This window comes from Somniosus microcephalus, chromosome 18 (assembly GCF_052327205.1).
Source record: "Somniosus microcephalus isolate GS21.2 chromosome 18, FLI_Smic_1.0, whole genome shotgun sequence".
Taxonomy (NCBI): domain Eukaryota; kingdom Metazoa; phylum Chordata; class Chondrichthyes; order Squaliformes; family Somniosidae; genus Somniosus; species Somniosus microcephalus.
In genome coordinates this window covers 81495771-81512262 of record NC_141004.1, presented here as the reverse complement: position 1 = coordinate 81512262, position 16492 = coordinate 81495771, and positions in this window count along the sequence as shown.

Below are 16492 nucleotides of genomic sequence, written 5' to 3'. Positions count from 1 at the left end.
TACCCCATCCAACTCCCCACCCTCACACACACTGTACCCCATCCAACTCCCCACACTCACACACACTGTACCCCATCCAACTCCCCACCCTCACACACACACTGTACCCAATCCAACTCCCCACCCTCACACACACTGTACCCCATCCAACTCCCCACCCTCACACACACTGTACCCCATCCAACTCCCCACCCTCACACACACGGTACCCCATCCAACTCCCCACCCTCACACACACTGTACCCCATCCAACTCCCCACCCTCACACACACTGTACCCCATCCAACTCCCCACCCTCACACACACACTGTACCCCATCCAACTCCCCACCCTCACACACACTGTACCCCATCCAACTCCCCACCCTCACACACACTGTACCCCATCCAACTCCCCACACTCACACACACTGTACCCCATCCAACTCCCCACCCTCACACACTGTACCCCATCCAACTCCCCACCCTCACACACACACTGTACCCCATCCAACTCCCCACCCTCACACACACTGTACCCCATTCAACTCCCCACCCTCACACACACTGTACCCCATCCAACTCCCCACCCTCACACACACTGTACCCCATCCAACTCCCCATCCTCACACACACTGTACCCCATCCAACTCCCCACCCTCACACACACTGTACCCCATCCAACTCCCCACCCTCACACACACTGTACCCCATCCAACTCCCCACCCTCACACACACTGTACCCCATCCAACTCCCCACCCTCACACACTCTGTACCCCATCCAACTCCCCACCCTCACACACACTGTACCCCATCCAACTCCCCACCCTCACACACACTGTACCCCATCCAACTCCCCACCCTCACACACTCTGTACCCCATCCAACTCCCCACCCTCACACACACTGTACCCCATTCAACTCCCCACCCTCACACACACTGTACCCCATCCAACTCCCCACCCTCACACACACTGTACCCCATTCAACTCCCCACCCTCACACACACTGTACCCCATCCAACTCCCCACCCTCACACACACTGTACCCCATCCTACTCCCCACCCTTACACACTCTGGGGGAGATTTTCATTCAGAAGTCGGGAAGGAGGCGGGACTACAACTTTCGGGGTTGTCGTCCCGCCTCCATCGCCATGTGGCCAATCCACGCGATTTTAACTTGACTGACCTTGTTGAGCCTGCTCAGCGGGCTCAGCAGGCCAATTTAGGGCCACCCAGCAACAGGTGACATCACAGACTGAAATTTCATATGTCAAGACGTTTTGACAGATGAAATATCAGTGTTTCACAGCTGTTTGAAGCTGTCAAACACTGACAGTCTTACTTCTAACCTGAGTCCTTCTCCACAGAATCAGATAGAAATTTCACCGGCACAGAAAGCTGCAGGCTGTCACTTTTGACAGTTCGCAGCCATTCTGCTTTCTGTGCCGGTGAGATGAGGGACTCCCGGAACCTAAAGGAAGGAAGGCTGAAAAGGTAAGAAAAGGTCATTTAAACTTCTTTGTACACTTTCGACACACCAAACACACTTACCTTTGCACTCATGCACCCCTCACTCACCTGAACACCGACATCTCGACCCCTCCATGTCTTTCAACCTGACGGCCCGACTCCTCTAACTTGGTGTGGTTTGGAGCCGTCAGGAATCCCAGAGTTCAAGCTTTAAAATAGGGATTAGGCTAAAAACTGCCTGTTACAGGCAGTTAATTGGCACTAATCCCTTCCCGCCTCGGGTGGGCGGGTCCCAGTGCGGGGCGGAACCCGCCCCCTTTGAAACTTACATGGAGGCAGGTTGGGGGCGGGATGGTGTCGGGACCCCCGAATTCGGGACTTTAACCCCCCGCACGCCTCCAATCCCGACTCCACGGGTCAATGAAAATCGACCCCATAGACTCTGTGCCCCATCCAGTCCTTGGGCGTGGGCTCTTGATTTCCATTACAGAGTCTTGTATACTGTCCGCACGGTGCACATTGTTTGGTGTGCAGGGGATGGGCTGGAGGAATAAGTAATGGGACTGTTACCTCTGACAGTCCTTACAGCCTTGTCGAGTTGCAGTTGGACTGTCTGTCAGCTGATAGTACAGCTATTGTCTTGGCAGACATTTTCAGATCGGGAAATAATTCAAAAGTAGAGTTAAACCGGAAACAAACAAAAGCAGAAGTGTCGAGACTAGATCAATAATTATGGTGAAACGGTTACTGTGCAATCAGAGCGTTGGGTAATGTTCTTTCTCAACCTCCTCCACAGTGCACGAGTGCGAGTATCTGATGTAAAATTGTTTTGAATTTAATGGTACTGTGATTATTCTAAACCCTGTGAATCTTTAGTGCCATTGCTTGTGATATGTGGGGTACATTCTTTGTTTATCTTCGGTCGCTCACCTGCTCACACCACAGGTGTTCTTTCACCATTGTCATTTAGTAATCCTTCTGTCATTGGACAGGCGGCAGCCCAGTGACGACCCGTACAGTAACTCCTAGGGGGAAAAGTTTGCTTGCTTTGCACCCCCTGTCAGCACCCTCTTAGGGCACTACTGGGGAGCAAAGCAACTCGCGCCCGTGCGCGGTGATGTTTGCGCCGCTCGTGAAATTCACTAGATATTTTGCGGCTGCGCTAAACACGACCGCCACGATCTGCTGCGCCGGCAGATCGTGACGTCAGTCGAGCGTGCAACGCCCCGGTAGCGCCCCAGACCGGATATTGAGTGGCGCCCCCTGCCTTACCGCCTGCCGCTAGCAACAACAGGTGAGCGGAGCGTTTTGCAGTCGGGAAGGGGCTGGGGGAGCGCTATTTAAAGGCGGCCGCTTCCTGCCTTTTTTTGTGTGAGGAGTTTTGGGGACTGAGCAGCACTTTGCAGGTTCATTTTGATTTGCCCTTCCTTGTATCGATTTAGAAGAGACTGTGGGGGCTGCACTCTGCGCTCTTTCCCTGGACCTCTCCATTGTTCTTTCCAGCAGAGTTGATGTACAGGTCTCTCCAGGCCTAGATTCAAGGCTGTAATGAGCAGGATGTGGATGGAGAGCAAGATCGACCCTCCCCTTTATGAACTGGCCGGTGCCAGTGTGTCTGTGTTCCATTGCTGACTGACATCACATGAGCTTCGCCAGCGCTCTGAGTTAGCGCCTCGCTCCGCAGCGTTAGCGCCTTAAGACAGGTGTGTAGCGCCTGATTTAGCGCTCCAATCACCTCCAGGGGCGATAGACGCCAAGTTTGCAGTCAGAGGCGATAATTTGCGGCAGGCGCTAAACTTTGCGCCCGGCCGATAATTGCACGCCAAACGGGGCGATACCGAATTTCTCCCCCCTAATCTCTGGCACTCAGCCAGAGATCTGGAGGCAAGTGATTAAAGGCCTCGTTTGCAGCCTCCCTGTAATGGGCCAGCTGGTTTACCACACGTGAGATGACAATGGCCTTCCTCCTGGGTCAGATTTGAACTTTCACCATGGAACTGCTAACCTGGAAAGCGGGGCTGACAGTTCAGGCACAGCAAAGGGGCCTGTGAGTGTGAAGCAGAGTCCATGGAAGATTTGGATCGGCACAACTTTGAGTAAGTTCCATCACAAAGTCCACCGACTTCTACCTCTGTAACATCGCCCGTCTCCACTCCTGCCTCAGTCCATCTGTCGCTGAAATCCTATCCATGCTTTCGTTACCTCGAGACTCGACTACTCCAACCCTCCCCTGGGCGGCCTCCCATCTTCCCCCTCCATAAACTTCAGCTCATCCAAAACTCTGCTGCCCCCGTGTCCTAACTCACACCCAGTCCCGTTCACCCATCACCCCCTGTGCTCACTGCCCCGTGTCCTAACTCACACCCAGTCCCGTTCACCCATCACCCCCTGTGCTCACTGCCCCGTGTCCTAACTCGCACCCAGTCCCGTTCACCCACCACCCCCTGTGCTCACTGCCCCGTGTCCTAACTCACACCCAGTCCCGTTCACCCATCGCCCCCTGTGCTCACTGCCCCGTGTCCGAACTCACACCAAGTCCCGTTCACCCATCGCCCCCTGTGCTCACTGCCCCGTGTCCTAACTCACACCCAGTCCCGTTCAACCATCGCCCCCTGTGCTCACTGCCCCGTGTCCTAACTCACACCCAGTCCTGTTCACCCATCGCCCCCTGTGCTCACTGCCCCGTGTCCTAACTCACACCCAGTCCCGTTCACCCATCACCCCCTGTGCTCACTGCCCCATGTCCTAACTCACACCCAGTCCTGTTCACCCATCACCCCCTGTGCTCACTGCCCCGTGTCCTAACTCACACCCAGTCCCGTTCACCCATCACCCCCTGTGCTCACTGCCCCGTGTCCTAACTCACACCCAGTCCCGTTCACCCATCACCCCCTGTTCTCACTGCCCCGTGTCCTAACTCACACCCAGTCCTGCTCACCCATTACCCCCTGTGCTCACTGCCCCGTGTCCTAACTCACACCCAGTCCCGTTCACCCATCACCCCCTGTGCTCACTGCCCCGTGTCCTAACTCACACCCAGTCCCGTTCAGCCATCACCCTGTGCTAACTGCCCCGTGTCCTAACTCGCACCAAGTCCTGTTCACCCATCACCCCCTGTGCTCACTGCCCCGTGTCCTAACTCGCACCCAGTCCCATTCACCCATCACCCCCTGTGCTCACTGCCCCGTGTCCTAACTCACACCCAGTCCCGTTCACCCATCACCCCCTGTGCTCACTGCCCCGTGTCCTAACTCACACCCAGTCCCGTTCACCCATCACCCCCTGTGCTCACTGCCCCGTGTCCTAACTCACACCCAGTCCCGTTCACCCATCACCCCCTGTGCTCACTACCCCGTGTCCTAACTCACACCCAGTCCCGTTCACCCATCACCCCCTCTGCTCACTGCCCCGTGTCCTAACTCACACCCAGTCCCGTTCACCCATCACCCCCTGTGCTCACTGCCCCGTGTCCTAACTCACACCCAGTCCTGTTCACCCATCACCCCCTGTGCTCACTGCCCCATGTCCTAACTCACACCCAGTCCCGTTCAACCATCACCCCCTGTGCTCGCTGCCCCGTGTCCTAACTCACACCCAGTCCCGTTCACCCATCACCCCCTCTGCTCACTGCCCCGTGTCCTAACTCACACCCAGTCCCGTTCACCCATCACCCCCTGTGCTCACTGCCCCGTGTCCTAACTCACACCCAGTCCTGTTCACCCATCACCCCCTGTGCTCACTGCCCCATGTCCTAACTCACACCCAGTCCCGTTCACCCATCACCCCCTGTGCTCACTGCCCCGTGTCCTAACTCACACCCAGCCCGTTCACCCATCACACCCTGTGCTCACTGCCCCGTGCCCTAACTCACACCCAGTCCCGTTCACCCATCACTCCCTGTGCTCACTGCCCCGTGTCCTAACTCACACCCAGTCCCGTTCACCCATCACTCCCTGTGATCACTGCCCCGTGTCCTAACTCACACCCAGTCCTGTTCACCCATCACCCCCTGTGCTCACTGCCCCATGTCCTAACTCACACCCAGTCCCGTTCACCCAGCACCCCCTGTGCTCGCTGCCCCGTGTCCTAACTCACACCCAGTCCCGTTCACCCATCACCCCCTGTGCACACTGCCCCGTGTCCTAACTCGCACCCAGTCCCGTTCACCCATCACCCCCTGTGCTCACTGCCCCGTGTCCTAACTCACACCCAGTCCCGTTCACCCATCACCCCCTGTGCTCACTGCCCCGTGCCCTAACTTGCACCCAGTCCCGTTCACCCATCACCCCGTGCTCACTGCCCCGTGTCCTAACTCACACCCAGTCCCGTTCACCCATCACCCCCTGTGCTCACTGCCCCGTGTCCTAACTCACACCCAGTCCCGTTCACCCATCACCACCTGTGCTCACTGCCCCGTGTCCTAACTCACACCGAGTCCCGTTCACCCATCACCCCCTGTGCTCACTGCCCCGTGTCCTAACTCACACCCAGTCCTGTTCACCCATCACCCCCTGTGCTCACTGCCCCGTGTCCTAACTCACACCCAGACCCGTTCACCCATCACCCCCTGTGCTCACTGCCCCGTGTCCTAACTCATACCCAGTCCCGTTCACCCATCACCCCCTGTGCTCACTGCCCCGTGTCCTAACTCACACCCAGTCCCGTTCACCCATCACCCCCTGTGCTCACTGCCCCGTGTCCTAACTCACACCCAGTCCCGTTCACCCATCACCCCCTGTGCTCACTGCCCCGTGTCCTAACTCACACCCAGTCCCGCTCACCCATCACCCCCTGTGCTCACTGCCCCGTGTCCTAACTCACACCCAGTCCCCTTCACCCATCACCCCCTGTGCTCACTGCCCCGTGTCCTAACTCGCACCCAGTCCCGTTCACCCATCACTCCCTGTGCTCACTGCCCCGTGTCCTAACTCACACCCAGTCCCGTTCACCCATCACCCCCTGTGCTCACTGCCCCGTGTCCTAACTCACACCCAGTCCCGTTCACCCATCACCCCCTGTGCTCACTGCCCCGTGTCCTAACTCACACCCAGTCCCGTTCACCCATCACCCCCTGTGCTCACTACCCCGTGTCCTAACTCACACCCAGTCCCGTTCACCCATCACCCCCTCTGCTCACTGCCCCGTGTCCTAACTCACACCCAGTCCCGTTCACCCATCACTCCCTGTGATCACTGCCCCGTGTCCTAACTCACACCCAGTCCTGTTCACCCATCACCCCCTGTGCTCACTGCCCCATGTCCTAACTCACACCCAGTCCCGTTCACCCAGCACCCCCTGTGCTCGCTGCCCCGTGTCCTAACTCACACCCAGTCCCGTTCACCCATCACCCACTGTGCTCACTGCCCCGTGTCCTAACTCACACCCAGTCCCGTTCACCCATCACCCCCTGTGCTCACTGCCCCGTGTCCTAACTCGCACCCAGTCCCGTTCACCCATCACCCCCTGTGCTCACTGCCCCGTGTCCTAACTCACAACCAGTCCCGTTCACCCATCACCCCCTGTGCTCACTGCCCCGTGCCCTAACTCGCACCCAGTCCCGTTCACCCATCACCCCGTGCTCACTGCCCCGTGTCCTAACTCACACCCAGTCCCGTTCACCCATCACCCCCTGTGCTCACTGCCCCGTGTCCTAACTCACACCCAGTCCCGTTCACCCATCACCCCCTGTGCTCACTGCCCCGTGTCCTAACTCACACCGAGTCCCGTTCACCCATCACCCCCTGTGCTCACTGCCCCGTGTCCTAACTCACACCCAGTCCTGTTCACCCATCACCCCCTGTGCTCACTGCCCCGTGTCCTAACTCACACCCAGACCCGTTCACCCATCACCCCCTGTGCTCACTGCCCCGTGTCCTAACTCATACCCAGTCCCGTTCACCCATCACCCCCTGTGCTCACTGCCCCGTGTCCTAACTCACACCCAGTCCCGTTCACCCATCACCCCCTGTGCTCACTGCCCCGTGTCCTAACTCACACCGAGTCCCGTTCACCCATCACCCCCTGTGCTCACTGCCCCGTGTCCTAACTCACACCCAGTCCTGTTCACCCATCACCCCCTGTGCTCACTGCCCCGTCTCCTAACTCACACCCAGACCCGTTCACCCATCACCCCCTGTGCTCACTGCCCCGTGTCCTAACTCATACCCAGTCCCGTTCACCCATCACCCCCTGTGCTCACTGCCCCGTGTCCTAACTCACACCCAGTCCCGTTCACCCATCACCCCCTGTGCTCACTGCCCCGTGTCCTAACTCACACCCAGTCCCGTTCACCCATCACCCCCTGTGCTCACTGCCCCGTGTCCTAACTCACACCCAGTCCCGCTCACCCATCACCCCCTGTGCTCACTGCCCCGTGTCCTAACTCACACCCAGTCCCCTTCACCCATCACCCCCTGTGCTCACTGCCCCGTGTCCTAACTCGCACCCAGTCCCGTTCACCCATCACCCCCTGTGCTCACTGCCCCGTGTCCTAACTCACACCCAGTCCCGTTCACCCATCACCCCCTGTGCTCACTGCCCCGTGTCCTAACTCACACCCAGTCCCGTTCACCCATCACCCCCTGTGCTCACTGCCCCGTGTCCTAACTCAGACCCAGTCCCGTTCACCCATCACCCCCTGTGCTCACTACCCCATGTCCTAACTCACACCCAGTCCCGTTCACCCATCACCCCCTCTGCTCACTGCCCCGTGTCCTAACTCACACCCAGTCCCGTTCACCCATCACCCCCTGTGCTCACTGCCCCGTGTCCTAACTCACACCCAGTCCTGTTCACCCATCACCCCCTGTGCTCACTGCCCCATGTCCTAACTCACACCCAGTCCCGTTCACCCATCACCCCCTGTGCTCGCTGCCCCGTGTCCTAACTCACACCCAGCCCGTTCACCCATCACCCCCTGTGCTCACTGCCCCGTGCCCTAACTCACACCCAGTCCCGTTCACCCATCACTCCCTGTGCTCACTGCCCCGTGTCCTAACTCACACCCAGTCCCGTTCACCCATCACTCCCTGTGATCACTGCCCCGTGTCCTAACTCACACCCAGTCCTGTTCACCCATCACCCCCTGTGCTCACTGCCCCATGTCCTAACTCACACCCAGTCCCGTTCACCCAGCACCCCCTGTGCTCGCTGCCCCGTGTCCTAACTCACACCCAGTCCCGTTCACCCATCACCCCCTGTGCTCACTGCCCCGTGTCCTAACTCGCACCCAGTCCCGTTCACCCATCACCCCCTGTGCTCACTGCCCCGTGTCCTAACTCACACCCAGTCCCGTTCACCCATCACCCCCTGTGCTCACTGCCCCGTGCCCTAACTCGCACCCAGTCCCGTTCACCCATCACCCCGTGCTCACTGCCCCGTGTCCTAACTCACACCCAGTCCCGTTCACCCATCACCCCCTGTGCTCACTGCCTCGTGTCCTAACTCACACCCAGTCCCGTTCACCCATCACCCCCTGTGCTCACTGCCCCGTGTCCTAACTCACACCGAGTCCCGTTCACCCATCACTCCTGTGCTCACTGCCCCGTGTCCTAACTCACACCCAGTCCTGTTCACCCATCACCCCCTGTGCTCACTGCCCCGTGTCCTAACTCACAACCAGTCCCGTTCACCCATCACCCCCTGTGCTCACTGCCCCGTGTCCTAACTCATACCCAGTCCCGTTCACCCATCACCCCCTGTGCTCACTGCCCCGTGTCCTAACTCACACCCAGTCCCGTTCACCCATCACCCCCTGTGCTCACTGCCCCGTGTCCTAACTCACACCCAGTCCCGTTCACCCATCACCCCCTGTGCTCACTGCCCCGTGTCCTAACTCACACCCAGTCCCGCTCACCCATCACCCACTGTGCTCACTGCCCCGTGTCCTAACTCACACCCAGTCCCCTTCACCCATCACCCCCTGTGCTCACTGCCCCGTGTCCTAACTCACACCCAGTCCCGTTCACCCATCACCCCCTGTGCTCACTGCCCCGTGTCCTAACTCACACCCAGCCCCGTTCACCCATCACCCCCTGTGCTCACTGCCCCGTGTCCTAACTCACACCCAGTCCCGTTCACCCATCACCCCCTGTGCTCACTGCCTCGTGTCCTAACTCACACCCAGTCCCGTTCACCCATCACCCCCTGTGCTCACTGCCCCGTGTCCTAACTCACACCCAGTCCCGTTCACCCATCACCCCCTGTGCTCACTGCCCCGTGTCCTAACTCACACCCAGTCCCGTTCACCCATCACCCCCTGTGCTCACTGCCCCGTGTCCGAACTCCCACCCAGTCCCGTTCACCCATCACCCGCTGTGCTCACTGCCCCGTGTCCTAACTCACACCCAGTCCCGTTCACCCATCACCCCCTGTGCTCACTGCCCCGTGTCCAAACTCACACCCAGTCCCGTTCACCCATCACCCCCTGTGCTCACTGCCCCGTGTCCTAACTCACACCCAGTCCCGCTCACCCATCACCCACTGTGCTCACTGCCCCGTGTCCAAACTCACACCCAGTCCCGTTCACCCATCACACCCTGTGCTCACTGCCCCGTGTCCTAACTCACACCCAGTCCCATTCACCCATCACCCCCTGTGCTCACGGCCCCGTGTCCTAACTCGCACCCAGTCCCGTTCACCAACACCCCCTGTGCTCACTGCCCCGTGTCCTAACTCGCACCCAGTCCCGTTCACCCATCACCCCCTACGCTCACTGCCCCGTGTCCTAACTCACACCCAGTACTGTTCACCCATCACCCCCTGTGCTCACTGTCCCGTGTCCTAACTCACACCCAGTCCCGTTCACCCATCACCCCCTGTGCTCACTGCCCCGTGTCCTAACTCACACCCAGTCCCATTCACCCATCAACCGCTGTGCTCACTGCCCCGTGTCCTAACTCACACCCAGTCCAGTTCACCCATCACCCCTGTGCTCACTGCCCCATGTCCTAACTCACACCCAGTCCCGTTCACCCATCACCCCTGTGCTCACTGCCCCGTGTCCGAACTCACACCCAGTCCAATTCTCCCATCACCCCTGTGCTCACTGCCCCGTGTCCTAACTCACACCCAGTCCCGTTCACCCATCACCCCCTGTGCTTACTGCCCCGTGTCCTAACTCACACCCAGTCCCGTTCACCCATCACCCCCTGTGCTCACTGCCCCGTGTTCTAACTCACACCCAGTCCCGTTCAAACATCACTCCCTGTGCTCACTGCCCCGTGTCCTAACTTGCACCGAGTTCAATTCACCCATCACCCGCTGTGCTCACTGCCCCGTGTCCTAACTCGCACCCAGTCCCGTTCACCCATCACCCCCTGTGCTCACAGCCCCGTGTCCTAACTCACACCCAGTCCCGTTCACACATCACCCCCTGTGCTCACTGCCCCGTGTCCTAACTCACACCCAGTCCCACTCACACATCACCCCCTGTGCTCACTGCCCCGTGTCCAAACTCACACCCAGTCCCGTTCACCCATCACCCCCTGTGCTCACTGCCCCGTGTCCTAACTCACACCCAGTCCCATTCACCCATCACCCCCTGTGCTCACTGCCCCGTGTCCTAACTCACACCCAGTCCCGTTCACCCATCACCCCCTGTGCTCACTGCCCCGTGTCCTAACTCACACCCAGTCCCGTTCACCCATCACCCCCGGTGCTCACTGCCCCGTGTCCTAACTCACACCCAGTTCCGTTCACCCATCACCCCCTGTGCTCACTGCCCCGTGTCCTAACTCCCACCCAGTCCCGTTCACCCATCACCCCTGTGCTCACTGCCCCGTGTCCTAACTCACACCCAGTCCCGTTCACCCATCACCCCCTGTGCTCACTGCCCCGTGTCCGAACTCCCACCCAGTCCCGTTCACCCATCACCCGCTGTGCTCACTGCCCCGTGTCCTAACTCACACCCAGTCCCGTTCACCCATCACCCCCTGTGCTCACTGCCCCGTGTCCAAACTCACACCCAGTCCCGTTCACCCATCACCCCCTGTGCTCACTGCCCCGTGTCCTAACTCACACCCAGTCCCGCTCACCCATCACCCACTGTGCTCACTGCCCCGTGTCCAAACTCACACCCAGTCCCGTTCACCCATCACACCCTGTGCTCACTGCCCCGTGTCCTAACTCACACCCAGTCCCATTCACCCATCACCCCCTGTGCTCACTGCCCCGTGTCCTAACTCGCACCCAGTCCCGTTCACCAACACCCCCTGTGCTCACTGCCCCGTGTCCTAACTCGCACCCAGTCCCGTTCACCCATCACCCCCTACGCTCACTGCCCCGTGTCCTAACTCACACCCAGTACTGTTCACCCATCACCCCCTGTGCTCACTGTCCCGTGTCCTAACTCACACCCAGTCCCGTTCACCCATCACCCCCTGTGCTCACTGCCCCGTGTCCTAACTCACACCCAGTCCCATTCACCCATCAACCGCTGTGCTCACTGCCCCGTGTCCTAACTCACACCCAGTCCAGTTCACCCATCACCCCTGTGCTCACTGCCCCATGTCCTAACTCACACCCAGTCCCGTTCACCCATCACCCCTGTGCTCACTGCCCCGTGTCCGAACTCACACCCAGTCCAGTTCTCCCATCACCCCTGTGCTCACTGCCCCGTGTCCTAACTCACACCCAGTCCCGTTCACCCATCACCCCCTGTGCTTACTGCCCCGTGTCCTAACTCACACCCAGTCCCGTTCACCCATCACCCCCTGTGCTCACTGCCCCGTGTTCTAACTCACACCCAGTCCCGTTCAAACATCACTCCCTGTGCTCACTGCCCCGTGTCCTAACTTGCACCGAGTTCAATTCACCCATCACCCGCTGTGCTCACTGCCCCGTGTCCTAACTCGCACCCAGTCCCGTTCACCCATCACCCCCTGTGCTCACAGCCCCGTGTCCTAACTCACACCCAGTCCCGTTCACACATCACCCCCTGTGCTCACTGCCCCGTGTCCTAACTCACACCCAGTCCCACTCACACATCACCCCCTGTGCTCACTGCCCCGTGTCCAAACTCACACCCAGTCCCGTTCACCCATCACCCCCTGTGCTCACTGCCCCGTGTCCTAACTCACACCCAGTCCCATTCACCCATTACCCCCTGTGCTCACTGCCCCGTGTCCTAACTCACACCCAGTCCCGTTCACCCATCACCCCCTGTGCTCACTGCCCCGTGTCCTAACTCACACCCAGTCCCGTTCACCCATCACCCCCGGTGCTCACTGCCCCGTGTCCTAACTCACACCCAGTTCCGTTCACCCATCACCCCCTGTGCTCACTGCCCCGTGTCCTAACTCCCACCCAGTCCCGTTCACCCATCACCCCTGTGCTCACTGCCCTGTGTCCTAACTCGCACCCAGTCCCGTTCACCCATCACGCACCTGTGCTCACTGCCCCGTGTCCTAACTCACACCCAGTCCCGTTCACCCATCACCCCGTGCTCACTGCCCCGTGTCCTAACTCACACCCAGTCCCGTTCACCCATCACCCCCTGTGCTCACTGCCCCGTGTCCGAACTCACACCCAGTCCAGTTCACCCATCACCCACTGTGCTCACTGCCCCGTGTCCTAACTCACAGCCTGTCCCGTTCACCCATCACCCTCTGTGCTCACTGCACCGTGTCCTAACTCACACGCAGTCCCGTTCACCCAACACCCGCTGTGCTCACTGCCCCGTGTCCCAACTCACACCAAGTCCCGTTCACACATCACCCCCTGTGCTCACTGCCCCGTATCCTAACTCACACCCAGTCCCGTTCACCCATCACCCCCTGTGCTCACTGCCCCGTGTCCTAACTCACACCCAGTCCCGTTCACCCATCACCCCCTGTGCTCACTGCCCCGTGTCCTAACTCACACCCAGTCCCGTTCACCCAACACCCGCTGTGCTCACTGCCCCGTGTCCTAACTCACACCCAGTCCCGTTCACCCATCACCCCCTGTGCTCACTGCCCCGTGTCCTAACTCACACCCAGTCCCGTTCACCCATCACCCCCTGTGCTCACTGCCCCATGTCCTAGCTCACACCCAGTCCCGTTCACCCATCACCCTCTGTGCTCACTGCCCCGTGTCCTAACTCACCCCCAGTCCCGTTCACCCATCACCCCCTGTGCTCACTGCCCCGTGTCCTAACTCACACCCAGTCCTGTTCACCCATCAACCCTGTGCTCACTGCCCTGTGTCCTAACTCACACCCAGTCCCGTTCACCCATCACCCCCTGTGCTCACTGCCCCGTGTCCTAACTCACACCCAGTCCCGTTCACCCATCACCCCCTGTGCTCACTGCCCCGTGTCCTAACTCACACCCAGTCCCGTTCACCCATCACCCCCTGTGCTCACTGCCCCGTGTCCTAACTCACACCGAGTCCCGTTCACCCATCACCCCCTGTGCTCACTGCCTCGTGTCCTAACTCACACCCAGTCCCGTTCACCCAACACCCCCTGTGCTCACTGCCCCGTGTCCTAACTCACACCAAGTCCCGTTCACCCATCACCCCCTGCGCTCACTGCCCCGTGTCCTAACTCACACCCAGTCCCCTGCAAACATCACCCCCCGTGCTCACTGCCCCGTGTCCTAACTCACACCCAGTCCCGTTCACCCATCACCCCCTGTGCTCACTGCCCCGTGTCCTAACTCACACCCAGTCCCGTTCACCCATCACCCCCCGTGCTCACTGCCCCGTGTCCTAACTCACACCCAGTCCCGTTCACCCATCACCCCCTGTGCTCACTGCCCTGTGCCCTAACTCACACCGAGTCCCGTTCACCCATCACCCCCCGTGCTCACTGCCCCGTGTCCTAACTCACACCCAGTCCCGTTCACCCATCACCCCCTGTGCTCACTGCCCCGTGTCCTAACTCACACCCAGTCCCATTCACCGATCACCCCCCGTGCTCACTGCCCCGTGTCCTAACTCACACCCAGTCCCGTTCACCCATCGCCCCCTGTGCTCACAGCCCCGTGTCCTAACTCACACCCAGTCCCGTTCACCCATCACCCCTGTGCTCACTGCCCCGTGTCCGAACTCACACCCAGTCCAGTTCACCCATCACCCCCTGTGCTCACTGCCCCGTGTCCTAACTCACACCCAATCCCGTTCACACATCACTCCCTGTGCTCACTGCCCCGTGTCCTAACTTGCACCGAGTCCCATTCACCCATCACCCGCTGTGCTCACTGCCCCGTGTCCTAACTCACACCCAGTCCCGTTCACACATCACCCCCTGTGCTCACTGCCCCGTGTCCTAACTCGCACCCAGTCCCGTTCACCCATCACCCCCTGTGCTCACTGCCCCGTGTCCTAACTCACACCCAGTCCCACTCACCCATCACCCCCTGTGCTCACTGCCCCGTGTCCTAACTCACACCCAGTCCCGTTCACCCATCACCCCCTGTGCTCACTGCCCCGTGTCCTAACTCACACCCAGTCCCGTTCACCCATCACCCCCGGTGCTCACTGCCCCGTGTCCTAACTCACACCCAGTCCCGTTCACCCATCACCCCCTGTGCTCACTGCCCCCTGTCCTAACTCACACCCAGTCCTGTTCACCCATCACCCCCAGTGCTCACTGCCCCGTGTCCTAACTCACACCCAGTCCCGTTCACCCATCACCCCCTGTGCTCACTGCCCCGTGTCCTAACTCACACCCAGTCCCGTTCACCCATCACCCCGTGTGCTCACTGCCCCGTGTCCTAACTCACACCCAGTCCCGTTCACCCATCACCCACTGTGCTCACTGCCCCGTGTCCTAACTCACACCCAGTCCCGTTCACCCATCACCCCCTGTGCTCACTGCCCCGTGTCCTAACTCGCACCAAGTCCCACTCACCCATCACCCCCTGTGCTCACTGCCCCGTGTCCTAACTCACACCCTGTCCCGTTCACCCATCACCCACTGTGCTCACTGCCCCGTGTCCTAACTCACACCCTGTCCCGTTCACCCATCACCCACTGTGCTCACTGCCCCGTGTCCTAACTCACACCCAGTCCCGTTCACCCATCACCCTCTGTGCTCACTGCCCCGTGTCCTAACTCACACCCAGTCCTGTTCACCCATCAACCCTGTGCTCACTGCCCTGTGTCCTAACTCACACCCAGTCCCGTTCACCCGTCACCCCCTTTGCTCACTGCCCCGTGTCCTAACTCACACCCAGTCCCGTTCACCCATCACCCCCTGTGCTCACTGCCCCGTGTCCTAACTCACACCGAGCCCCGTTCACCCATCACCCCGTGCTCACTGCCCCGTGTCCTAACTCACACCCAGTCCCGTTCACCCATCACCCCCTGTGCTCACTGCCCCGTGTCCTAACTCACACCCAGTCCCGTTCACCCATCACCCCCTGTGCTCACTGCCCCGGGGCCTAACTCACACCCAGTCCCGTTCACCCATCACCCCCTGTGCTCACTGCCCCGTCTCCGAACTCGCACCGAGTCCTGTTCACCCATCACCCCCTGTGCTCACTGCCCCGTGTCCTAACTCAAACCCAGTCCCGTTCACCCATCACCCCCTGTGCTCACTGCCCCGTGTCCTAACTCACACCCAGTCCCGTTCACCCATCACCCCCTGTGCTCACTGCCCCGTGTCCTAACTCAAACCCAGTCCCGTTCACCCATCACCCCCTGTGCTCACTGCCCCGTGTCCTAACTCACACCCAGTCCTGTTCACCCATCACCCCCTGTGCTCACTGCCCCGTGTCCTAACTCACACCGAGTCCCGTTCACCCATCACCCCCTGTGCTCACTGCCTCGTGTCCTAACTCACACCCAGTCCCGTTCACCCAACACCCCCTGTGCTCACTGCCCCGTGTCCTAACTCACACCAAGTCCCGTTCACCCATCACCCCCTGCGCTCACTGCCTCGTGTCCTAACTCACACCCAGTCCCCTGCAAACATCACCCCCCGTGCTCACTGCCCCGTGTCCTAACTCACACCCAGTCCCGTTCACCCATCACCCCCTGTGCTCACTGCCCCGTGTCCTAACTCACACCCAGTCCCGTTCACCCATCACCCCCCGTGCTCACTGCCCCGTGTCCT